The 23,330-nt window shown below is 33.6% G+C and overlaps 1 protein-coding gene across 6 annotated transcripts in view; it reads left to right on the top strand.

Annotated features, from left to right (window-relative positions):
* LOC118191559 (uncharacterized) overlaps nt 1–23,330 on the top strand; it is a 369,008-nt gene that overhangs the window by 47,418 nt on the left and 298,260 nt on the right. Inside the window, exon 1 of one of the 6 annotated variants that reach the window (XM_085812151.1) lies at nt 10,993–11,468. The exons of the other annotated variants lie outside the window; for them this stretch is intronic. The gene's annotated coding sequence lies outside the window, so the exon portion shown is untranslated. Of the gene's footprint in view, nt 1–10,992; nt 11,469–23,330 lie in introns of those variants that run through there. 6 annotated transcript variants of the gene reach the window in all.

Here is a 23,330-nt window from a genome sequence, read left to right on the forward strand (position 1 = left end):
CCCCTTTGAACGTAATATTAATATCTGAAAGCATTCAGATTTTCCTTTCTTTATATATATATATTTTTAATATTATTTTGATAATTATTTTTTATATTCTTAAAGTAAATATAGAAAAATCTGGAACATTAAAAATTAAAGTATTTTTAGATTGAGCTTTTAATTAGATTTATCATTAAAGATGTAAGTTTATTAAAGGAAATCGTTAGCTATTATTTTTATATCGGAATATTTGTATGACATTGTTTGTAACAATGTATTCGATTCTAATAAATTATTTTGATTTAAGTGAATAATTTCCGCCTCATTAGTATTTATCAAAACTCGATACATAGAACTTTTATTTTTATGATCATCATGCTTATAAAAGATACTTGTGATTAGAAATGTAAATTTTTTGATCGAATGCCATGTTTGACTATGCAAGGATACAAATTTTCATCCATCTTTCAAGGTTTTAAGATAAAAACGACTGCATTGTTTTCTTATATAGTCTCAGTATTGTATTCTTATATTGTCCCTGTAGTGTTTGGAGTTTTGCCTTCTAAAACTGTAATTTTTAGTTTACACGATTAGCTATTTCATGTGTTCATCTACTAGGAATGTAAACAAAGCTATATTTCAGACAGAAAGGTACTGTGCTAAAAATTAAGGGTACTATTCGGTTTCGAGGGCTGTAAAAAATCACCAAACTATTGTTGATGCCAGTGCTGCCAAAAAGAATTGCGGCAACCCTAATAATTGCGGCAAGAAAGGAAGTATAATAGTGTTACGAATTTGCTATTTAAAAAGCTAATGTTAGTTCAATTATAAATTAAATGGTTTTATTTCTCGCGCAGTGCAGCGCGTGACGAATATTAAAAGAAAGCTAAGCCGGAAAAATTAAAAATACAAGAGCGCGTGCGTTAAATAAATAAATATCTCTTTTTGATTTCGAGAAAGTACTGGAAAATTCTAGCGCGTGATTTTAAAATCTTATAAAAGGAGGAAAACATCTCAGTTCGTAGTAGTTGCTTGCTTAGTTTGTTGTTGTTTAGAAAACTGCCGTTGTTGATTGTAGCGAATTCGCGGATTAGCGTTCTTTAGCTGTTTTGAATTACGTTCTATTGGATATTTGAGTAGATAAAAGATAACTACTGTGAGATATTGTAATACTGCATGATAATTTGAGAAAATTTAAGCATGATGTTTTAATTTAGATGAAAGGTTAATTTCATATACTAATTTTTTATTATTATAATTTATATGAAAAAGGCTAAACATGACTGAATGGAAGCATAAGAGTAAATAACTATTTCAGATCATTATTATAATTTATATAAAAATTGCTAAACATAACTGAATGGATTCCTGCATCGCTATTTCGCTACCGACTTATCGCTAAAGCATAATTTCATCTCGTTGGTTTTTCAAACGTAATTTTCTATTATGAATGATGCCTTTTCTTTGAAAATATTCAGAATCGAAATTCAGAAGTTTAGAATCGTAAAACTCTTGTAAAAAGTGGCAAACAAATAAGTGATTATTTGTTTGCCGCTTTTTACAAGAGTAAAAACAATTGGATTTTTGTCAATTTTATTTTACTTTTTAAATGAAAATAGGTCGATGTGTACATAGATAAAGTCAAGGGGGTGCGCAGTGCCATTTTTGTGCAATTCTGGGATTTTTTTTTTTTTTAAGTGAAAATAGGTCGATGTGCACATGGATACCGAGTATGTGCAATTCTTAAAAACGCGTCAAGCAGTTTACCCAAAATTCTATTGCCGACTTTTCATCATGGGCAATTCCCAAATTGTTAAATCCATAAGATATCGAAAAAGGATTTAAAATCAAAAAAGGATTTAAAAATTAAATTAGTATTTCAATGGCGTCTTAAGAAATATAGAACTATATAAACTTACGCAATCTGAAACCAGCGCGTACGCTGGATTTGGCGCGCTGTTAAATGGGCGTGTTTGCTAGATTTGGCGCTTTTGCGCATACATTTTCGCTGCAATTTTTTTACGGCCCTCAAAACAAAAGGTTAAGTTTTACTGTACTGATTAATTCATAATAATAATAAGGTTTGCTATCATATAAATTTCTTCAACGGCGCTTAAAATTGTTAAACTCGTGTCGCAATTTATCTTATAATTAACTAGAGAACTGTCTTGAGGTACTTTTGCATGCTGCTTTAGCTCACAGCTGTATCTGTATCTCTCGTCGAAATAAAGAGTTAAATGTAGGGTAAAGTTCTAAATTTTATTTATTTATTTATTTATTTATTTGTTTGCCAGATCTAAGTAACATTTTGGGTATGAAATTACAAAATTGTAGTTTTTTTTTGTTTGTTTGCTAGATCTAAGTAACATTTTAGGTATAAAATTACAAAATTGTAAATTTTTTTTTTTTTTTTTTTGTTTGTTTGCCAGATGTAAGTACCATTTTAGGAATAAAATTACAAAATTGTAGTTTTTTTTTTTTTTTTTTTTTTTTTTTTTTTTTGTGTGTGTGCCAGATCTAAGTAACATTTTAGGTATGAAATTACAAAATTGTAGTTTTTTTTTTTTTTTTTTTTTTTTTTTTTGTTTGCCAGGTCTAAGTAACATTTTAGGTCTGAAATTACAAAATTGTAGTTCAGTCGCTTTGGTTGATGCTTAGCGATTTCATACTTGTGTATTTTGATCTGAAAGGCTGACGTATACACATTTAAAGCCGCACCAGCGGCCGGGCGGTAAAGTCGCTGAACACTGGTAGTTCGGTCCGAAGTTGGAATCTCGGCAAACAGGTTTGCTGCGTGGGCATTTTCGTGGATTTCCCCCATGTGTAACTTGTATACGAAACAGTTTCAATGGGGTATTTTTGACACACAAATCCAAACATTTTCTGGAATAACATACCGATTTTTTTTTCCATATTTCGATTCTACATCTCTAATTATTCCTAAATGTAAAATTTGATAAGAAATTCACTGATAAATTTAAATATTTATCTTGGGCACTTTTTCCAGAAAAACTCACTTGACGAAATTCTTAATTTATGGCAACCTATTTTCCTTTCTTGTGCAAGAGCGGGGGGGGGGGAGTAAATCTTTCATTCTTTGGTGCCCACTAGGCGACGAACTGTGTAGTCGCTGAACACTGGTAGTTCGGTCCGAGGTTCGAATCCCGGGGAGTAGGCTGGCTGCACGAGCGTTTTCGCGGTTTTTCTGATGTGTAACGGATATACGAGCCAGTTTCTCTTATAAAGACCTCCGTAGAAGAATCAGAAATTTGAATAAATCAGAAGAATTTGAATAAATGAGTTTTTCGCTTATTTGGCGAGACATCGCCAAACTGGCAACGGTTTTAGCGACTTATTGTTATCGCCAAAATAGCGAGAAAGCGGCGGCCATTTGTTACCGTTATAGGCATAGTAATTGAATAACTGTAATTGATGTTTTGTAAGGAAAGTATAATGTGCAACTATAATTCGCCTATAATAATTTAATATTATAACTGTAACTATAATTGCCATAGAAGAAGGCTTTGTGAATATGCATGCAAACAAGCCCTTACGTTGGGAATCGAAACTTGGACGACCTACTAGCACTCAGTATCTTATTTAATGCTATAGTTAGTTATTTAATGCTATATAATTTCTGTCTTACTGACACTAATGCGTTTGGTATGGTAACGGTGGCTGGCTGTCATGACATGTACAAGATAAAGCATGAACGTTCAGGAACGAGATGGTGTAACAGTACAGGGGCACTTAAAGCTCGTTAATACGAAAGTGTTTTCGAGAGGTTGTTAAGTGAAAAGGAATACAAGGTCCTAAAATCCCATTCCCCGAAGTGGGATTAAAATACCTAACCAGTTTCTACGTAGGGCTGTACTGAACAAAAAAATCTTAATTTACTAAAGCAGTAATACATTTATCGTAGCAATGTTATCAAATTTAGGTGCAATAATCGATGCAAGGTTGAGGGGCTTATGATTTCTATTAACTCAGCTTAATCCGATAAAGCAATTTAACCGTGGCAGATAATGAAGGCATTGGTGAAACAAATTTTCTGGAAACATTATACAACAGTACTTGAAATTATAATTTTTCGATGTGGATTCTCTCCTTTGAATAGCGTTTTTATATATTGTCATAGAAAATTGCGCAGTTGTCGCCCAATCGGTACAGTGGTTGTCGTCGCTGTCTGTCTACCGAAGGGCCTGGGGTTAATTTTTTATGGATTATGGTAACTTGGCGATTTTTTGGCGAAAATTTGGCGACCAACCCTGCTACAGCAACCTGTTAGTTTTTATTTGGAAGCCATTTTGTTTTCACGAAGTAAAGGCATTTTTTTTTTTTTTTTTTGTTTTTTTTACTCAACATTTTTTCCCAACAATCTGCTAGCCGAATTACGCTTATTATGCTAGAACTTTTATGGAACAAAATTGCTTAATCATGACGAAGATTAGGTGCGAAATTGGGAGAAAGTGCAGAATCGCAAACTGCTTGCCGCGTTTTTAAGAATTGCACATACACGGTAACCATGTGCACGTCGACCTATTTTCACCTAAAAAAACAAACCAGAATTGCACAAAAATGCCATTGCGCACGCTCTTGACTTTATCCATGTACATACACTGCTAAAGTCCTAGCTAGTAACCTTTATCGCCTTACCAAAATGTCGCCAAACTACCTGTTACCATATTCCAAAGATTAGCCGGGCCTGGTTTCCAATCCTGGAGAAGGCATGGATGTTTGTAATTGTATAGTGTCCGTTCGGCATGGGGCACTCTAAATATGCGGCGAGCCGATAGTCCTTTCGAGAGGTTGGTGGTAGGGGCAGAGGAGTTTGAGACCCTCGGACCCGTCCCCCCCGGAGTACTGTCCATCAAAATTAGGAGGAAGCACCTGAGCTAAATCGCACTGTAAGGTGCTCAAGGCTGTTGCCAACGGCAGGCGTAAACTTGCCCTCCTTGCCACGTGTAATTTCGTAGACATGGGCTGACTGTAAGTTAGATAAGTGGGCATTAGCAACAACAAATTTGCGTAGAAGACAAAATAAAATTTCGTGTCGGCAGGAGAAACGCCAGCAGGCGACAATTTGGATCATTATGCCTTGCGAAAGCATCCTCACTCCATACACAATATTACTTGAACTTAGTGCAAGTTAATTTAGTGTTAACTTTGAAGTTTGCGCGAGATGTTAGGCTGTGGGTGGGTGGGAGGGAAGAGAAAGCAATTTCGCCAAATTGAAAGTTGTAAGTGTCAAGGTTAGGTTAGAGAAAAGAGAATGCGAATGGAACAAAAAGGAAATGCGAGTTTTGTAAGCACCAGACTACAGAATGCTGGATCTCCTCCTGCAGCATCCATTATAGATGAAGGGATTTCCCTGGATCGCTGGAGAAGACTTCAGTTCCCGGTTTTGGAGGAGACCTCTTGGCAGGTCTCCAGTTTGTGAATGACGCAATGCTGTAAAAGTGGAGTGGAGTGAGCTTGTCGACTTCGACGTAAACCAGAAATCATTCAGCTGAGGAAAGGCAAGAAAAATTCCATCCCTTAAGCATTAAAATTTTTCCCCTTTGTATTTATATACATTTACTTGCTGGTTGCAGGTGTTTTTTCGCATCATCCTCATTCAAATCGTTTGGACAGCATCTGTTGTTCAAATGGATGGAGTCTGGATTTTGAAAGTATCTTACAGGAAAATGCCTGCACTCGACAGATAAGCAATAAAAATACAGAGAATGTTCGCACATTTTTTAGACAATTTTGCTTTGCTGTAAAAAAAAAAAAAAAATAAAATAAAATAAAATAAATAAATAAATAAAATAAACATAAAAAATAAAAATCTGAAAGGTTTCAAATTTTAAATTACGTCCAAAGAGGCGTCTTTTTAACAATTTGTCTGTTACCTTTAGTTATTAAATATCACGTTCTTCGCACTGAAACCATAAAATTCTGTTCAACAGCAAAATAATTTTAAAATGAGCGTATATTTAGAATTCCCGATACAAATTCCCACGCGCTGGAGATAAAAATGGTTTATCTGTACAACGTTGCCATGGCTCGCTTTGAAATCCTTGAGTTTTTTAATCAAAAATTCTTTAAAGTTTTGAGAAATATGAAATCGATCATAAAGCATATTTCAAATTTGGGCTTCCAGATTCCCATATTCGCAGTAGCATTACGTCATTCAAAATTGGATAGCTGTAGGTACCGTTGTTTTATCACAATGGGAGAAACATACATATATTTACGCAGATTCTTCATTATTTAATTTCTTTAAATATAATGCAGGACTCTAACAATGTGTGGCAACAGCTTGAAAAGTGAAACGGACATTCAGAGTGATTCGACGCAAAATCGCAAATCGAAAACAATAGTCCCTCAGGGACAAAGCCCCTTTGGACTAAAAAAAATCTGCTTGGAATTTTTTTAACGGCAACTATATCTTTGAAAATATAAATTATCGTCTATGCAAAATGTCGCTTTAAATAAGCAATTGTTTGGTCTAATTTATATAATTACGGCAAAGTCTTAAGAGCTATCTGCCTGCGGGGAGGGATGCCTGCGTGGAGGGCTTTCTAAGGGAAACTGGCTCGTATACACGTTACACATGGGAAAACCACAGAAGCGCCTATGCAGCCAGTCCGTTCACCGGGATTCGAACCTTGCACCGAATTACCAGTGTTCAGCGACTTTAACCGCTCGGCAGCTGTTGAGCCTAAAGAAAAGTTTGGCTTCGAGGAGAAAAATTGTTCCAAACACATATCCAAGGGGGAAAAAAAAACGGTGTGTTTCGAATATTGCAAAGGTAAGAACCTTCATGTTAAAGAGAACCCGTAAAGTCAAAGGAGAATTTCAGAATCGTTAAAATACTCAATGTCAACTGGAAACAAAGGAATTAATGTTTATTTGAATCTGAAAAGGGCGGGAAAATATAATGTGCATCGTCTTTCTACAAGACATATCACCGAACGCAGAACGTGCTGCAGAACTCTTCATGAGAAACATGCATTTGTCTGGACAAAAATGCAAAAAAATATTCTGCCACAACAGCCGAATCTTGGAGGTATTTTAATGATACAATGAACAGAAATCCGTTTATTATCATCAAAGACACGAAAAAAATCTGAAGAATGGTCAAAGAATACAGAAAAAAAAAAAAAAGTTTTTATAGGGATTTATGATTTTTTATTGGTTTTTGATACAACGACACTGCATCAATGTATGTAGATTTCTCGCACTGTGATACAACAACGTAACGCAGAGCCATCGAATTTTGAATGACGTCATCCTACTGCGAATATAGGCACGCGGAAGCCCAAATTTGAAATTTGTTTGATTATCGATTTCATATTTTGTAAAACTTTAACGAATTTTTGATTGACAAACTCCATGGAGGTAGGAAGTAAGATGGAGTCGCCCTAAACAAGTTTCTCCGTACCCTGCTCTGAAGCACCGGCGATCCCTACGTGGTGACCAAAACATTGGGTCATTTACCATTGAGTTCTATGGGATTTGACGGGTTCGGGTGTAAATATTTTGTAATTACGTCGCAAATATACATATAAATGTATATATTTTCTTTTTCTACAACACTTTAGAGTCCTAAGTATGTGAAAACAACATATTTTTAAACAACATTTCATTCTGAACGGAATTAAATGCTATACTTTTCACAGGACAGTTTTCTCAGAATGGTTTAATTTGAATGAAATATTTTCACGAGTTTTCGTTAATTACATTAGAAAAAAAATTAAGGTAATTCGATTTTATTCGGTTAAGGTACAAAAATTAAGATCAAAGTTTATTGTATTATTAATATTAAAATTATGCATTATTTCTTTTCTATTTATAGAGCTTCTTCCTAAAATACTTTCTTAAATATGACATGATTTTTTGGCTTCTTTTAAATCGAAAAATGTAAGTCAATTTATAATTAATGCTCTATTCGGTTCATTTTAAATTAGAGAATTATTAGGAATTAAATAGTACTTGACATTCTCTAAACATTTCTGAAAGAGAATAAAATAAGTTTTTTTTTAGGTATTATTTAAAACTTGTAACTGAGTTATTATAAATTGTAAGGGGAATAATTCTTTTAATTATACTTATCAGATTTTTTTTTACCCTTCATTTCAACAATACATATTCCAAAACTCTTTATTACGTTCTTAAGTGCGCATCTCATAGCATTTGCTTTACAATACCTTTTAACAGATTGCTTTCCAATACGAACAATTCTTGCTTAAATAGTTTTATAACGTATTTGTCAACAGGATTTCAATTTATGTTTACAATTCAATTTTAAGGTTATTATATATTTAGATAACATTTATAATCATTATAAATTAGATACATTTAATCATTAGATTTCTTCACAGTACTATCACAGTTGTTTATAAGTGAATAAATTCTTCATTTCAAATCCATTTATAAATAATTTAATGAATATTTAAGTATTTTGTCAAAGGCAGATACATGCTTTTTGCAAGCACATGCATAAATACCCATACATATTTCCTATTTATCATTTCCTGCATGTGCAAATCTTTAATTTCCGTGCATTCACTATATTTTTCGTGTAAAGTAATTTACACTAATTTAGTATACACCCGAAACTTTTACATAAAAAATATATATGAATATAATTTGAATGAAAATTATAAGTATTATTTTTAATACCCACTCAAAGGTCAGTTTTTCTTCAAAATTCCTCCACGACGGCATCTCTCTCTTTAGGCAGATAGCCCTTGCATGCGTTACTCTATTTAATAAAAACTTAATCTGACCTATGTGCCTAATTACAAATATTTTAACATACATAATTTTATATTTACATTTAGCCATCAAGTTTCAAACTTTTCAAATCTTCTAGAAAATAAATTTTGGCAGATCTCTTTTAGCAATTTTCTTAAAATCTATATTTTTGTAGTGCAACAGCTTAGAATTTTATAAAACAAATTCATAATCAAAATCGCTGTTGTTAGTTATCGAAAAATAACCAAGATGTGATTTTTGCGTAAATGTCAGTAAACTATACAAATTGCTATTATCCATCACACTATGAATGTTTCTTTCATGCGAGAGTGTCCCTTTTTCGATTTCTATGGAACTGTCGTGTGTCGAAATACTATCAGAATCTTGTCAAGCGAGCTTCTGAATGTAAACAAAGAACACCCCATCTGGTGACCCAAGCTTCAAAGCAGTGCTTCACTTCTAGCGCGGGTGTGCTTCAAAGCTTCAAAGCAGTACTTCACTTCTAGCGCAGTGGCAACGTTGTACAGAAAAAACATTTTTATATCCAGCTCGCGAGACTGTGTATCGGAAATTCTAAAGATAAGTTCAATTTAAAACTATTTTGCGGTATTGTTCTTGAACTGAATTTTACGGTTTCAGTGCGGAGAACGCGATGCTTCATAAATAAAGGTAACAGACATAATGTAACATGAAAATCTAAAGAAGCGAAACTCGCTGGAAAAGAAAGAATATACGGGCAAGTCTAACATAGAATAAATGGGTTTTTCGCTAATTTGGCGAGATATCGCCAAGCTGGCAATGGTTTTAGCGACTTATTGTTATCGCCAAATTTGGCGATAAATAGCGAGAAAGTGGCGGCCATGTATCACCATAATAGGCATAGTAATTGAATAACTGTGATTGATTTTTTGTAAGGAAAGTATAATGTGCAACTATGATTCGCCTATAATTATTTAATATTATAACTGTAACTATAATTCTCTCTTCATATGCCTTCCGGTAATTTTGAGAAGTAGAAAGTGCTAGAAATATGTCGGCGGCTGTGTGAAAACTATATAAGACCGGAAAGAGAGCATGCTGTGGGTTGTTAGTTCAGCGTGAGTCGGAGTATTGAGATATCTCAGAGTTAGCTTAGCTCTTGAGATGCGCCTTGCATTGCGTTGTGTGTAACGTTTACAATCATAGTAGTTTGAAGTGTAATTGCTGATTGCGCTCTGTGATATTGTGAAGAGTTGTACGACTATTTTTTTGTGGAAAGTTCTAGATCTTTGAAATGTTTCTTTTGATAAAGTAAATTTTATAAACTTGTTATCGGAGCTGTGTGCATTCAGTTTATTACGAACCCGTACGCACGCAACAATACTCGTACGGCTGTCCTCAGTATCACAGAGCACAACCAGTAGTTACACTCCAAGCTACTAAAAGAGCGTTAAACACAACACAATGCGCATCTAAAAAGGCGAAGCTCCTACGGAGATCTCTCAATGCTCCAAAGTTACGCCGAACTAAGAGGGAACTAAACAACTACTGAGAAAATGGTGCGTTCTCTTTTCTTATATAGTTTTCACCCGCCGCCGAGAAATTTCTAGTACCTTCCATTTCTCGAAATTACTGGGAAGCGGGTACGGTTAAAGTTACATATAGGGATCAATTACATTTATTCAGTTACAGTATCAATAAGTTATTCAGGGACCGGACTAAAATGTGTTTCTTTCAGTTTCTCGCCAAATTTGGCGATAAAACATTAAGTCACCAAAACCATTGCCAACTTGATGTTATCTCGCCAATTTGCGAGATAACCATTTATTCAATGTTAAATAGACTCGCCCGTGTATTGTTATATTTCTAATAAAACTTCGTCGCTTTCAAGTTTTTCATGTTACGTTATGCAGAAGAGTACTACAATTTCATATATAATTTTACTAAAAATAATTTACTAATATAAAAAATTCGCAACAATGTAGTTAACTAGTTAAAATTAAGTGGAAGAATAATCTAAACTGTTAAATAATTTTTTTGTATACTAAATAATAACTGAAATATTTGTTATCTCCGATAAATACTTAAATTCGAACATAAAACAAAGTGTATAGCAAATTCATTTCATCTTGAAAAACTGTCTCTCTGAAGGAACGCGAGAACACTAATAGCTAACATTTCTAGAAGGCTTCGAGGCCTTTTTTTTTTTCATAGCCCCCCCCCCCGAAAAAATAAAATAAAAACTAAGTATATTTTCTTCATTTCTTTTTTAAAGTTATTTCATTGACCTTGAAAAGTTTACTATCTGTCTCATTCAAAATCAAGTTCATCAAGCTTATCTTCCAGAAAAAGATTCAAACTGTTTTTTTCCCGTTGTTGTTTTTGTCGAAAATAACTAGAGTTTATAAATATTATCCTTTTTCTCTAATAAATCAAAATGTAGAGGACGCGCAGTTGAAAGAGCTATGAATTAGGCATCCAGGTTGTCGTTGGTTCTATTTTTAGAAAAATTTGAATCTTAAAGTCGAACGTCTTCCTTCTATTTCTCGTGTACCTTGTTTCTTGGAAATGTTTGCAAGTGTGCCAACTGTGTTGTCCAACTACAGTCGCCAGTGTTTGTACGTATGAAACTACAGGAGTAGCGAACGTCATGGTAAAGAATGAATTTTTCGATTTGGAATACCTATTTCTTTTCCTCTTGCTATAAAGGAAGAAGTAAATAAGAATCTTAGGAGAATTTCGAAGGCGATGTTTTGACGGAAGTATGTATTTTGAACACAATTTTAGTGATTTTTTTAAAAAATTTGTTCATGTTTGTACTGATTTACAACCGGAATTTCACAAAAGCATATTGGGAAATGCCGAAATTTTATGAATATTTTCAAAAATAAATTTCGATTATAGTCAGAGACAAAAAAAAAAAAAAAAAAAAAAAAAAAAAAGCATAATTCTAAATTTTATCCTTTGTCAGAAAGGATCACGAGTGTCGAGTTCATAGCGCAAAAATAATAATAATAATAATAATAATAATAATAATAATAATTGAACGTTTCAATTTTATTAGTCTATTTAACTATTATTCGTAAGATGGTTGCCTGTGAAGTAAAACCGTATTATTAAATTAACATTTTATTTCCCAGCTTGAGAAAAAGAATTGGCTATAACTAATATACAATTTAGGTTAAATTTTGTATTTTTATCTAAGCAGATCTTTTAATTCCGTTTGATAGTTCCACTTGTAACTTAACTATAAAGGAACCCGAAAGAACTGAAACTGAGAATGAAAGAACACGAAAGAACTGAAAAACTGAATTATTTAAAGAACTGAAAAATATTAAGAACTGTAAAATTAAACAACTTAATTATTTCTATTAATAAAAATAGTCATTCTGTGCCTCTATCTAAAATGCTATAATTCTAATTATTATTTGCATGAGTTTGATGTCAATAGTAAGCAGTTCTAAACAAATTATTTTATTATATCCTTTAGATGGTGTTGGAGTTCATCTGAAAAATAATGGCACACTAAATAGAATTAAATATGTGAAATATAGAATCTATACTATTAAAACCGTCTGTTTGTTTGTAGCATTTTTTCTTCCGAACGGTGAGGAGTTGATTTTCGTGAGAGTTACCCCCCCCCCCCGGGGGGATTCCAAAAATTCGTAGGAAGCCATTTCGACCATTCTCATCTTCGTACGACTTTATTCAGCCAAGATATTAATTAAAAACTCTGAAAACTCTAAATTTTGCCCTAATTTTTCCGAGTGGCAACAGAGTGGCACGCTGGAGGAAAAAAATTTGCTTTATTTCGAAAAGTGTTGCCACTGCTCGCTTTCAAATCAAAGAATTTGTTAATAAAAAATTTGTAAGTTCACAAAATATGAAATAAAAATAACATTGAGAAACATTAAATATATTATTTCCGATTTCAAATATTCGTGGGAAGTCATTTCGACCGTTCCTATCTTCGCACGACTTTAATTAGAGACATTAATTAAAAACTCTGAAAACGCTAATTTTTGCCCTCATTTTTCCGAGTGGCAACAGTCTTGCGCTTTGGAGATAAAAATGTTTTATTTGAAAAAGTGTTGCCACTGCTCGCTTTCAAATCATAGAATTTGTTAATCAAAACTTTGTTTTACTAAATTTGAAATAAAGGGAATTGCCAAACATTAAATATATTATTATAATATAAAGTCATGTTCTGAGATTGAAGAAAGCACGCGATTACTTGTGACGTCATTGTATGTCGAAAATGTTTCGTTAATGTCACCATTTTAAATAAATAGCTGCGGTTGGCAGCTTTTTTGTTTGTTAATTATAACTGACACGATATGTGATTTAAAGTTAATTCTTTTATTGATATTGAGAAAATGTGCTTGTAATGCATTGAATTTAAATCATGACATCATACGTATAAACCTGAAGTGTCAAAAGTTTTTGTTTCCTGGTTTGGCAACAAAAGAAATTATTTACGAATTGTTTGTTGCTTGAAAAGAATTAACTGATTTCATTTATATTGGAATGTTTTTATTTATTTGCTTTTCAGGGGTACATAGAACTTATAAATTTTGCTTTGGCTGCAGCTCGCTAGTGTGTACCTGAAATTTGATTTTAGAACCCAAAATTTTAACATTTTTGCGAAACAGGGGGTTGATAGATTTTTTTTTATCGCTCCGGAGCTTAAGGCTTTTTGTCATCAGTAAAAAACAAGTAACAAAAAGGAATGAATATCTCAGTGGATGGGGGTGTAATATAGAAACTAACCCAAATAAAAATCTCTAACGTAAATTTAAGGCTTCGTTATGAAAACCTAAGATTTAAAAGAGTATTTATTTAAGTTTTCAGTTAGTTGTGGCCTATCATTCTAGTGGAAGAATTACAGAAGCAAGATGGCAACGGCAGTATATTGCAGGATAATAATCATCGGTATGTCAAAATGGTTCTAAAAACGGTGGCGACCCAATGAAGTATATACCTGTATATTATTTTTAGTGTAAATTCTAGGTAAATTAATAAATCTTGGCCAATTTTTCATAAATTTGATTTTTATTTAATAACGTCCTCCCCCAAAAAAGAATGAATTCTTGAAAATAGTTTTTATTACTTTCTGCACGTTTCATTCTATCTATCAGACATGTAGAAAAACTTTTTGGAAAGAAGATGATGGTTTGAAATGAGACAATAAAGAAGGTAATCTTTTTTTTTTTTTTTTTTTTTTTCCGTCGTGGTTGCATGGAGGTAGGAAGTAAGATGGAGTCGCCCTAAACAAGTTTCTCCCGTACCCTGCTCTGAAGCACCGGCGATCCCTACGTGGTGACCAAAACATTGGGTCATTTACCATTGAGTTCTATGGGATTTGACGCGTTCGGATGTAAATATTTTGTAATTATGTCGTAAATATACATATAAATGTATATATTTTCTTTTTCTATAACACTTTAGAGTCCTAAGTATGTGAAAACAACATATTTTTAAACAACATTTCATTCTCAACGTAATTAAATGCTATACTTTTCACAGGACAGTTTTCTCAGAATGGTTTAATTTGAATGAAATATTTTCACAAATTTTCGTTAATTACATTAGAAAAAAAATTAAGGTAATTCGATTTTATTCGGTTAAGGTACAAAAATTAAGATCAAAGTTTATTGTATTATTAATATTAAAATTATGCATTATTTCTTTTCTATTTATAGAGCTTCTTCCTAAAATACTTTCTTAAATATGACATGATTTTTTTGGCTTCTTTTAAATCAAAAAATGTAAGTCAATTTATAATTAATGCTCTATTCGGTTCATTTTAAATTAGAGAATTATTTTCCTAATAATTAAATAGGTATTAAATAGTACTTGACTTTCTCTGAATATTTCTGAAAGGGAATAAAATAAGTTTTTTTTTTTTTTTTTTTTTTTAAGTATTATTTAAAACTTGTAACTGAGTTATTATAAAATGTAAGGGGAATAATTCTTTTAATTATACTTATCAGATTTTTTTTACCCTTCATTTCAACAATACATATTCCAAAAATCTTTATTACGTTCTTAAGTGCGCATCTCATAGCATTTGCTTTACAATACCTTTTAACAGATTGCTTTCCAATGCGAACAATTTTTGCTTAAATAGTTTTATAAAGTATTTGTCTACAGGATTTCAATTTATGTTTACAATTCAATATTAAGGTTATTATATATTTAGATAACATTTATAATCATTATAAATTAGACACATTTAATCATTAGATTTTTTCACAGTACTTTCACAGTTGTTTATAAGTGAATAAATTCTTCATTTCAAATCCATTTATAAATAATTTAATGAATATTTAAGTATTTTGTCAAAGGCAGATACATGCTTTTTGCAAGCACATGCATAAATACCCATACATATTTCCTATTTTTCATTTCCGGCATGTGCAAATCTTTAATTTCCGTGCATTCACTATATTTTTCGTGTAAAGTAATTTACACTAATTTAGCATACACCCGAAAGTTTTACATAAAAAATATATATGAATATAATTTGAATGAAAATTATAAGTATTTTTTTAATACCCACTCAAAGGTCAGTTTTTCTTCAAAATTCCTCCACGATGGCATCTCTCTCTTTAGGCAGATAGCCCTTGCACTCTATTTAATAAAAACTTAATCTGACCAAAAAGCAAATATTTTAACATACATAATTTTATATTTATAAAACGTGTAAGCCCAAAGTGATTATTTTTCAGATATATAAAATTAAAACGATGGGTTTAAAATGAGCAGCAGTAAAGCCTCTGCTCTAAAAAATTTTAAAAGGTACATGTTACAATAATATATGGATGTGAAAAAAATTTGTTTTATTTAAAACATTTTGACGTTTGGAAAATAAAATAAAAGTAGCGAATACTCTATCAATGGTATCGAAAGACGTATACAATTTTAAATGTACCGTAAGGTATTTTTCATTCTTTAAGCATAACATTTTTCTTAAAATCTATATTTTTGTAGTGCAACAGCTTAGAATTTTATAAAACAAATTCATAATCAAAATCGCTGTTGTTAGTTATCGAGAAATAACCAAGATGTGATTTTTGCGTAAATGTCACTAAACTATACAAATTGCTATTATCCATCACACTATGAATGTTTCTTTCACGCGAAAGTGTCCCTTTTTCGATTTCTATGGAACTGTGTGTCGAAATACTATCAGAATCTTGTCAAGCGAGCTTCTGAATGTAAACAAAGAACACCCCATCTGGTGACCCAAGCTCCAAAGCAGTGCTTCACTTTTAGCGCGGGTTGGCCCCTCCTCCCTTTCCTACCTATATGCGTGGATGCTGTAAAATGCTTATCTATCAAATAACATTGAAGGGAGCAAAACTACAGGTAGCTCCATGAGGTAACACTTGGGGAAACAGCCGCAAAAGGAAGAATTCGCAAGCCCATTTCGCCACATGGGGTCACAAGTAATCTCTCAGCGGCATCACCTGAATACTTCCGCAGGTGATACATGGTCCCTTCCGCTTGACTGCACCCCTCAAATGCTTCATTTACTGTTTGCGATGCTCATCTTCTTAATGTGCATTTTATGTTAAATTACCGTCTTTTAAAGCAGAGGAAATCATTTTCTTAGACCTCGCGAAACATCTTTTTTTTCCCCAGCTTCAAGAAAGTTTGGTATCTAATATAGACGACATCATGGTGAATATCCAAAGTTATTTTTACATGCATGAAATCACAGATTACTCAAAAACTATTTAAGTTTAATGTTATGAATCTGTTTGATGTATAAGATCATAACACACGAATGCTAAGGGGGAAAAAATTAAAGAGCATTGCATGTGATATAAAACAATAAAAATGGTATTAATATGTTACAAAGAGAGTTTAGAAAAACTAAGAACTCGGAAAAAATTCAGGTTTATGTTTTTGGTATGGAATATGATCTCCTGTGACTTCTACATGCACATATTACAACATGTTTTCATGCTGCGGCTGAGCGGTAAAAGCAACTGAACAATGGTAGTTCGGTGCGGGGTTCGATTCCCGGCAAACGGGTTTTCTTCTTGTGTAACGTGTATGCGAGCCAATTTCCTATAAAAAGACTATTATTATTATTTATTTTTATTTTGTTATTATTGTTATTATTTTTTTATTATTTATTTTTATTTTGTTATTATTGTTATTATTTTATTATTATTTATTTTTATTTTGTTATTATTGTTATTATTTTATTATTATTTATTTTTATTTTGTTATTATTGTTATTATTTTATTATTATTTATTTTTATTTTGTTATTATTATTATTATTTTATTATTATTTATTTTATTGTTATTATTTTATTATTATTACTTTATTATTATTACTTTATGATTATTATTGCCATTTTCTTCTTATTATTATTACTTTATTATTATTATACCTAAACACTGGGGCTCCTGCGACCCAAGCTGACCACTTGTTCAGGGCATATGCTTACGCACCCCGGGGCCCACGGTCAAGAAAGCAGATTTCGGGGCACTTCAGGCCTTGGCCCATTAGGGCTGTTTTTTTAGTTTATTATAAAAAAAAAAAAACTGTTTCTGATTCGTAATTCTAAAATTCGGTCTGTATTTCTTAGTGCACAACTTCGTCTATCAAATAAACCATAAACCAACTCTCTATGTTTTATAATTATATAAGTTTTTACTTAACCCCTTCGCGCCGACTGTCACGTATACGTGCCAGCAACGAACACACTTATCTACCGGCCGACACGCAGGCGTGCCAGAGCATTGTTGCATTTTCTACCTACTGTCACGTATTTGTGCCAGTACCTTGGAACGTTTTTCAAACTATAATTTCTGCCACAAGATGGCACTGTATGTCCATATGGTTTCAGATACATGTAAATTAGACCTTCTACTCGAAATGAGAGAAGCATGACTCACATACACGTGATTTTGATTATATAAACAAACGGGGAATTAAATGTTTCCGAATGGCGTGATTTATGACGTCTCATCGCACTTTATTCACACGTGGTAGTTGTTTATTGTAAGTAGAAGTTTTATATGCGCTAAAGCGTTGAGTATTTCGGTTTACAGTTCAGTTTTTAGAAAATAATTAGATCTTGTTAGACGTGAATTCTTTCTGTTTTTACCGTTTCAATGTCGAAGCGTCGAAAATGTTTAACAGAGCGTGAAATAGCAGAAATGATGCAAAATATTTCAGATATTGATTCTGAAATTCTGATATTCTGATATTGATTCTGAAAGATTAACTGAAAGACATTTTCCAAAACTTTGTTCAGAAGAGACTGATAAGAAAATGAGACGACGATGCTTCGTTTGTTCACATTCCCGGAAAAATCCTCCAAAACGGCAAATGAGTTATTACGAGTTCAAGGAATGTAACGTAGGACTGTGTGTAGATCCCTGTTTTAAAATTTTTCATACGAAAAGAGAATTTTAAGTAATATATTTAGTTTTCAGATGTATAATGTTAAAATTCATAAAATGATGAGTAATTAAAATGAAATGTGTAAAATATGCATTTAAACAAGAAATAAGGTAGTTAAAGTATATATATAAAAATATTTATAAAGCATAAGCCGTTTAAATACTCTATAGAGCATTATTAAACAATGCGTTGATACTTCGGAAATTTCATGGATTTAGGCTTAGTAGCAAAAAAGCCCCCGGCCCTGGAGAGACGCTCGCGGAAGACACTGCCGGCCTCCGCGATAAGCGCGCGTTTTCGCTACCGGGCTCGAAGGGGCTAACTCGCAAAAATGCCGTAATTTTCCCTTTCTGTAAGTCATAATGTCACAAGTCGTATGTTATAATTTTTTTTTGGAGAAAAGGAAGTCAAAGAAAAAATTTCAATTTAAAATAAAAATCTCAAAGCCTTCAGATTTTATATAACGCCCAAAGGGGCGTTTTTTAACGTTTTGTGTATTACCTTTGTTCTTCGCGCAAGCCATAACATTCAGTTCAACAGCAATGCTACAAAATATTTAAAAAAACACATTTTTAGAATTTTCGATACAGTCTCGCGCGCTGGAGATAAATATATGTATTTTCCGTACAGTGTTGCCATTGCTGGTTTTGAAATCGTTGCGTTTGTTAATTAAAAATTTTTTAAAGTGTTACAAAATATGAAATAGATAATAAAACAAATTCCAAATTTGGGCTTCCAGATGCTCATATTCGAGTCGAGGACTACGTTATTCAAAATTGGATGTCTCTAAGTACCGTTGTTTTTTCATACTGCAAGAAACGTACGTACATTCATGAAAATTCTTCATATAATGCAGGGCTGTAATATTTGGTGGCAAAAGCGAACCAACGCAGAATGCCAAAACGAAATTAATAGCCCTTCTGGGCAAACTGTCCCTTTCGGCTAAAACTGAAAATTAACAGCGAATTAATTATGAAAGCATCTTACCAATTTTCAGATATAATATTAATAATAATGAAGAAAAATTTGGATTGTTCGAGAATTTTTTCCAATTTTTAAATAAAAATTAATTTTTTATTTTAAAAGAATTTAAGCTATAAAAACTGAAAAGAATTACTGTCGTTGATTTATTATTTTCTGCCTGCATTGAAGAGGCGATTTTGAGGTTCTTTTATCGTCAAAGATTTCTAGCGTAATGTAGCTTCGCTTACATTTGGGTCAAATGTTTTGGGATCGTGTAAAATGATACCTAAAAACACGTAAATACAAGCAGCTGCCCTTTCAAAAAGAACGATTGTGCGCAGATTGTTGAATGAATTGTTTAGTGCTTTGTTTGAAGATTGCTGTTTGATCAAATTTCTTTTGTTTTCTGTTTGCACTTTCCTTTCCTGCAGTTGAAGGTTGTTTCTATTTTGGTTTGCCATTTTTTGTTTGTTTGTTTTTGTTTTTATCGGAGGTTTTTGATAGTTTTATTGATTTTAAGGATTTGGAGGATGCTTGACATTTGCTAAAATAAAATTATATCTTATTACATTTGCGATTTATAAGATTATTATATTTATTTACTATCTGTATAGAACTGTTTTTTTTTTTCAACCTAAAATTCATCACATTTTTTTTACTAAGATCCCTGTAAGATATGGAATCGGATAATATTATTTGCTTAACCTCAACCTCTCGGTAGGACTTTGGTATAGGTAGATTACAAGTGCCCTCATTCCCTAAAGCCTATATTTCACAAATGTTCATCCTTTATCCCAAATTTGAACCCATTTGTGTGCCTTAAACCTCCGTTAATTAACATGCCATCTAAGATGGCATGTTAATTTACTAATGAATTTCGAATACACTTTATATTATGTAATAGTATTCAACTATCTGTTGAAGTAAGTGTATTTACTGATATTCGATCTGGTGTTATGTTTAATACTTCACTCTTAATGTTTAGATATTATAAAGCGTATTATTGCAGCTAATTGTGAAAAAGGGCCTTATAGTGAAATAACAAAATAAATGAAAATGTTATAAGGTTATTTCTTCCCTTCTTTCAGCGTGCTTTTATGGTGTAACGGTTAACACACTCGGCGCATATTCGAGAGGTCCCGATTCGGTTCCCTGCTGCGAGCAGGGCTGTGGAGTCGGTAGGGAAAATGACCGACCCCGACTCTGACTCCTGGAATTTTAATGACTCCGACTTCCTTATATATATATGTAAACATATAGACATGGTTTACAGCTTATTTTTTTAATATAAAAGAAGTAATAGATGCTAGAGAAAAACATTGATGGCATAGCAAATTATTTATTTTAATTAGCATTTTATTATGAAATGGAAAAATTGGCATCAGTTATTTCTAAGAAACAGTATACACTGGTGTGCAGAAATTAAGGACGAGACAGTTTTTTCAATATAACTTTGTACAAAAGCTTTCCAAATCAACATATTTAATACCGTAAGATCCCGAATACGTAAGGACATGAGTAATGTAAGCAACACTTACTAAAAGAGAAATCGGAGGGATAAAAAGAAGCCTTATTGAAAAAGTAGCATGGAGCGCAATGCGACTGAAGGCCGAAACATCCCTGTGATGGGTGTCCAGCAAAAAACATCCGGTCTTTAATAGGGGATATGATCTCCCCTGACTGCTAGGCAGGTTTCACAGCGTCTGCCCATGCTGAGAATGAGGGTGTCAATGAGTTGTTGAAGCATTGCTGCCCATTCGTCTTGCAGCGCCAATCGAAGCTCCGGAATCGTTACTGGTGGTAAGGTACGCGCTGCCAAGCGTCTGCCTGGAAAATCCCATACATGCTCGATGGGATTGAGATCCGGAGATCGTGCCGGCCAATCCATGCGTTCAATATCCTCACTCTCTAAGAGCTGTTCGGCAGCTACTGTGCGATGACATGGTGCATTGTCGTCCATGAAAAGGAACTGCGGACCCATAGCGCCTCTAAAAAGACGCACATATGGAAGAAGAATCTCGTTACAATAACGGGTCCCGTTGACTTGAACCTGCGTCGAAGATGTGAAGGTCTGTACGACTACCAAGTATGATGCCTTCCCAAACGAGAACATCGCCACCTCCATACCTGCCCCTTTCAATTATGTTCGAGGGATGATTGCGGCTTCCCCGCTCTCTCCAGATGAGTATGCGATGAGAATCGCTACTGAGACTGAATCTGCTCTCATCTGTAAAGAGTACTCGTCCCCATTCATTGTCTCTCCAATTCCGGTGTTCCCGGCACCACAGAGAACGCCTTCTCCGATGGGCAGGCGTTAGAGGTACACACCGTACAGGGCGTCGTGCAAACAGACCACCACCGTGCAGTCTTCTGGCCACGGTAAAACGCGATATCGGTCGTCCAGTCGCCTGTGTCGTGTGTCTAGCGATTTCTCCCGCTGTCTGCCGCCTGTTTCTTCTGGCCTGTAAGGCAATATACCGGCCATCTGCGGGTGTGGTTCCTCGTGGACGACCACTACTAAACCCCCGGATAGCTGTTCCTGTAGTTTGAAATTGTCTCCAAAGTCGTGAAACGATGCTGTGAGTAATTCCGAACTCTGCAGCCACACTTGTCACTCTGCGGCCTTCCTCCAACTTCCCAATGATTCGACCTCGGGTAAAAGCATCCAGATGTCGTCTAACAGATTGATTGATTATTCGCCATTTCTCGCTGAGGCAGCAACTCGGTGTGACTTTAACTGCTATACGGCGTGCAATCTCTTTGACAGAAATACTGATCTTACACCGACAACATGCTTTATACTACTCAGACCCTCCCCCATTACGTCTACCTGCATATCTGCGCATGTGCTACCGTACATCACCTTACTTAATCTCCTGATTGGTCTTTCTGTCCGCTCTGCCTCTTCGTTCAGCTGATATGCTAATTTTTCGAATTCGTCCTTAATTTTTGCACACCAGTGTAGTTTCGGCAAGATTTTCTTTGTTTTTTATATCTAACGGCTCTTGGTTTCTTATTTTCATTCGCTTTGTCTTAGCCTTTTCAATATTATCCAAAAATATTTCTCAAAATCTAATTCATCACTGGAAGAGGATGATAGAGACTCAATTGCAATGTTAGCAGTTTGACTGTCCTGATTCGAATTCTTCACTTGTTCTGAGAATAATTTATTCTTAATGAAAGTTCATAGATGAATTTCTTAGCCTTTTTAATTTGTTCGTCATCCAAGAAAATTCCGTGTTTCGGATCTCCATATATTGAACCCAGCAAGATCTCGTTGTCTAGCAAACTAGTTTCTCTTTTCTTCATTGAAAAAAAAAAAAAAACGATTCCTTCTGCAATAAACCCTCCATTTCAGAGAGAACAAACACCCCATTCTCGCCTTCTGTCAGTTCTTCAGATTGCAGCTTTTTTTGTGGCTGTATATGGTATAGAAAGAAAAGTTTCCAATTCTGCAAGATCATTCGACAGTCTTTCTGTTAGTGAAACATTAGGGTTATTTACATCTCCTAAAAAAGTTCTTAATTCTAAAAACCTCTTTATCATCGAATATGTATTTCCTTATCGCATTGCTTGATCAATAATTTGCTTCTTTCCTGCTCGCTTCCTAAGAATTGCACCTATCACCAACTCTTTGCCAGTTTGAAAGATATTTGATAGCGCTACGACTGTCAGACAAAAATCCACACTGCCTTAAGATCTGTAAAGTACAAAACTGCATTTAGTCCCTCTTCGATGGCTACAAGCTCACTCTTGTCGCAAATTGTAAAGATATGCAGTTTTTAAATATTTTTTAATTTTGCTGTTAAATCAAATTTTATGTGCCGTAAGCGGCAGAAACGTGATATTTAATAAATAAAGTAAACCTACAAACGTTAATAATAGACAGACAAAAGTTTTGTAAAACGATCTTAGTAAACAAACTCATCGGTGATATGATCATCTCAGAAAAGCCTGGAGGGGGGGGGGAAGTATGCCAACATATAACGTTGCATTGGGATTTGTAGACGTATATTGCTTTTAAAATTTTTGTAATTTTGCTCTGGAATTGTATGCGGCGTAAGTGCGAAGAAAATGATGTAATGATGTTTAATAATAAAGCTAAAAAGACAAAAAAAGTTTTAATAGGAGTGAATTTAACAGTAGATAACGAGCTCAGCGAGAACGTAAAAAACCTTAACAGGCCCCTTCGGGCAACCGTAAAAATCTGAAAAAAAGTCTGGTTTTTAATA

Source organism: Stegodyphus dumicola, chromosome 2 (assembly GCF_044657685.1).
Source record: "Stegodyphus dumicola isolate Sdum_Otavi_A_Nest chromosome 2, ASM4465768v1".
Classification (NCBI taxonomy): domain Eukaryota; kingdom Metazoa; phylum Arthropoda; class Arachnida; order Araneae; family Eresidae; genus Stegodyphus; species Stegodyphus dumicola.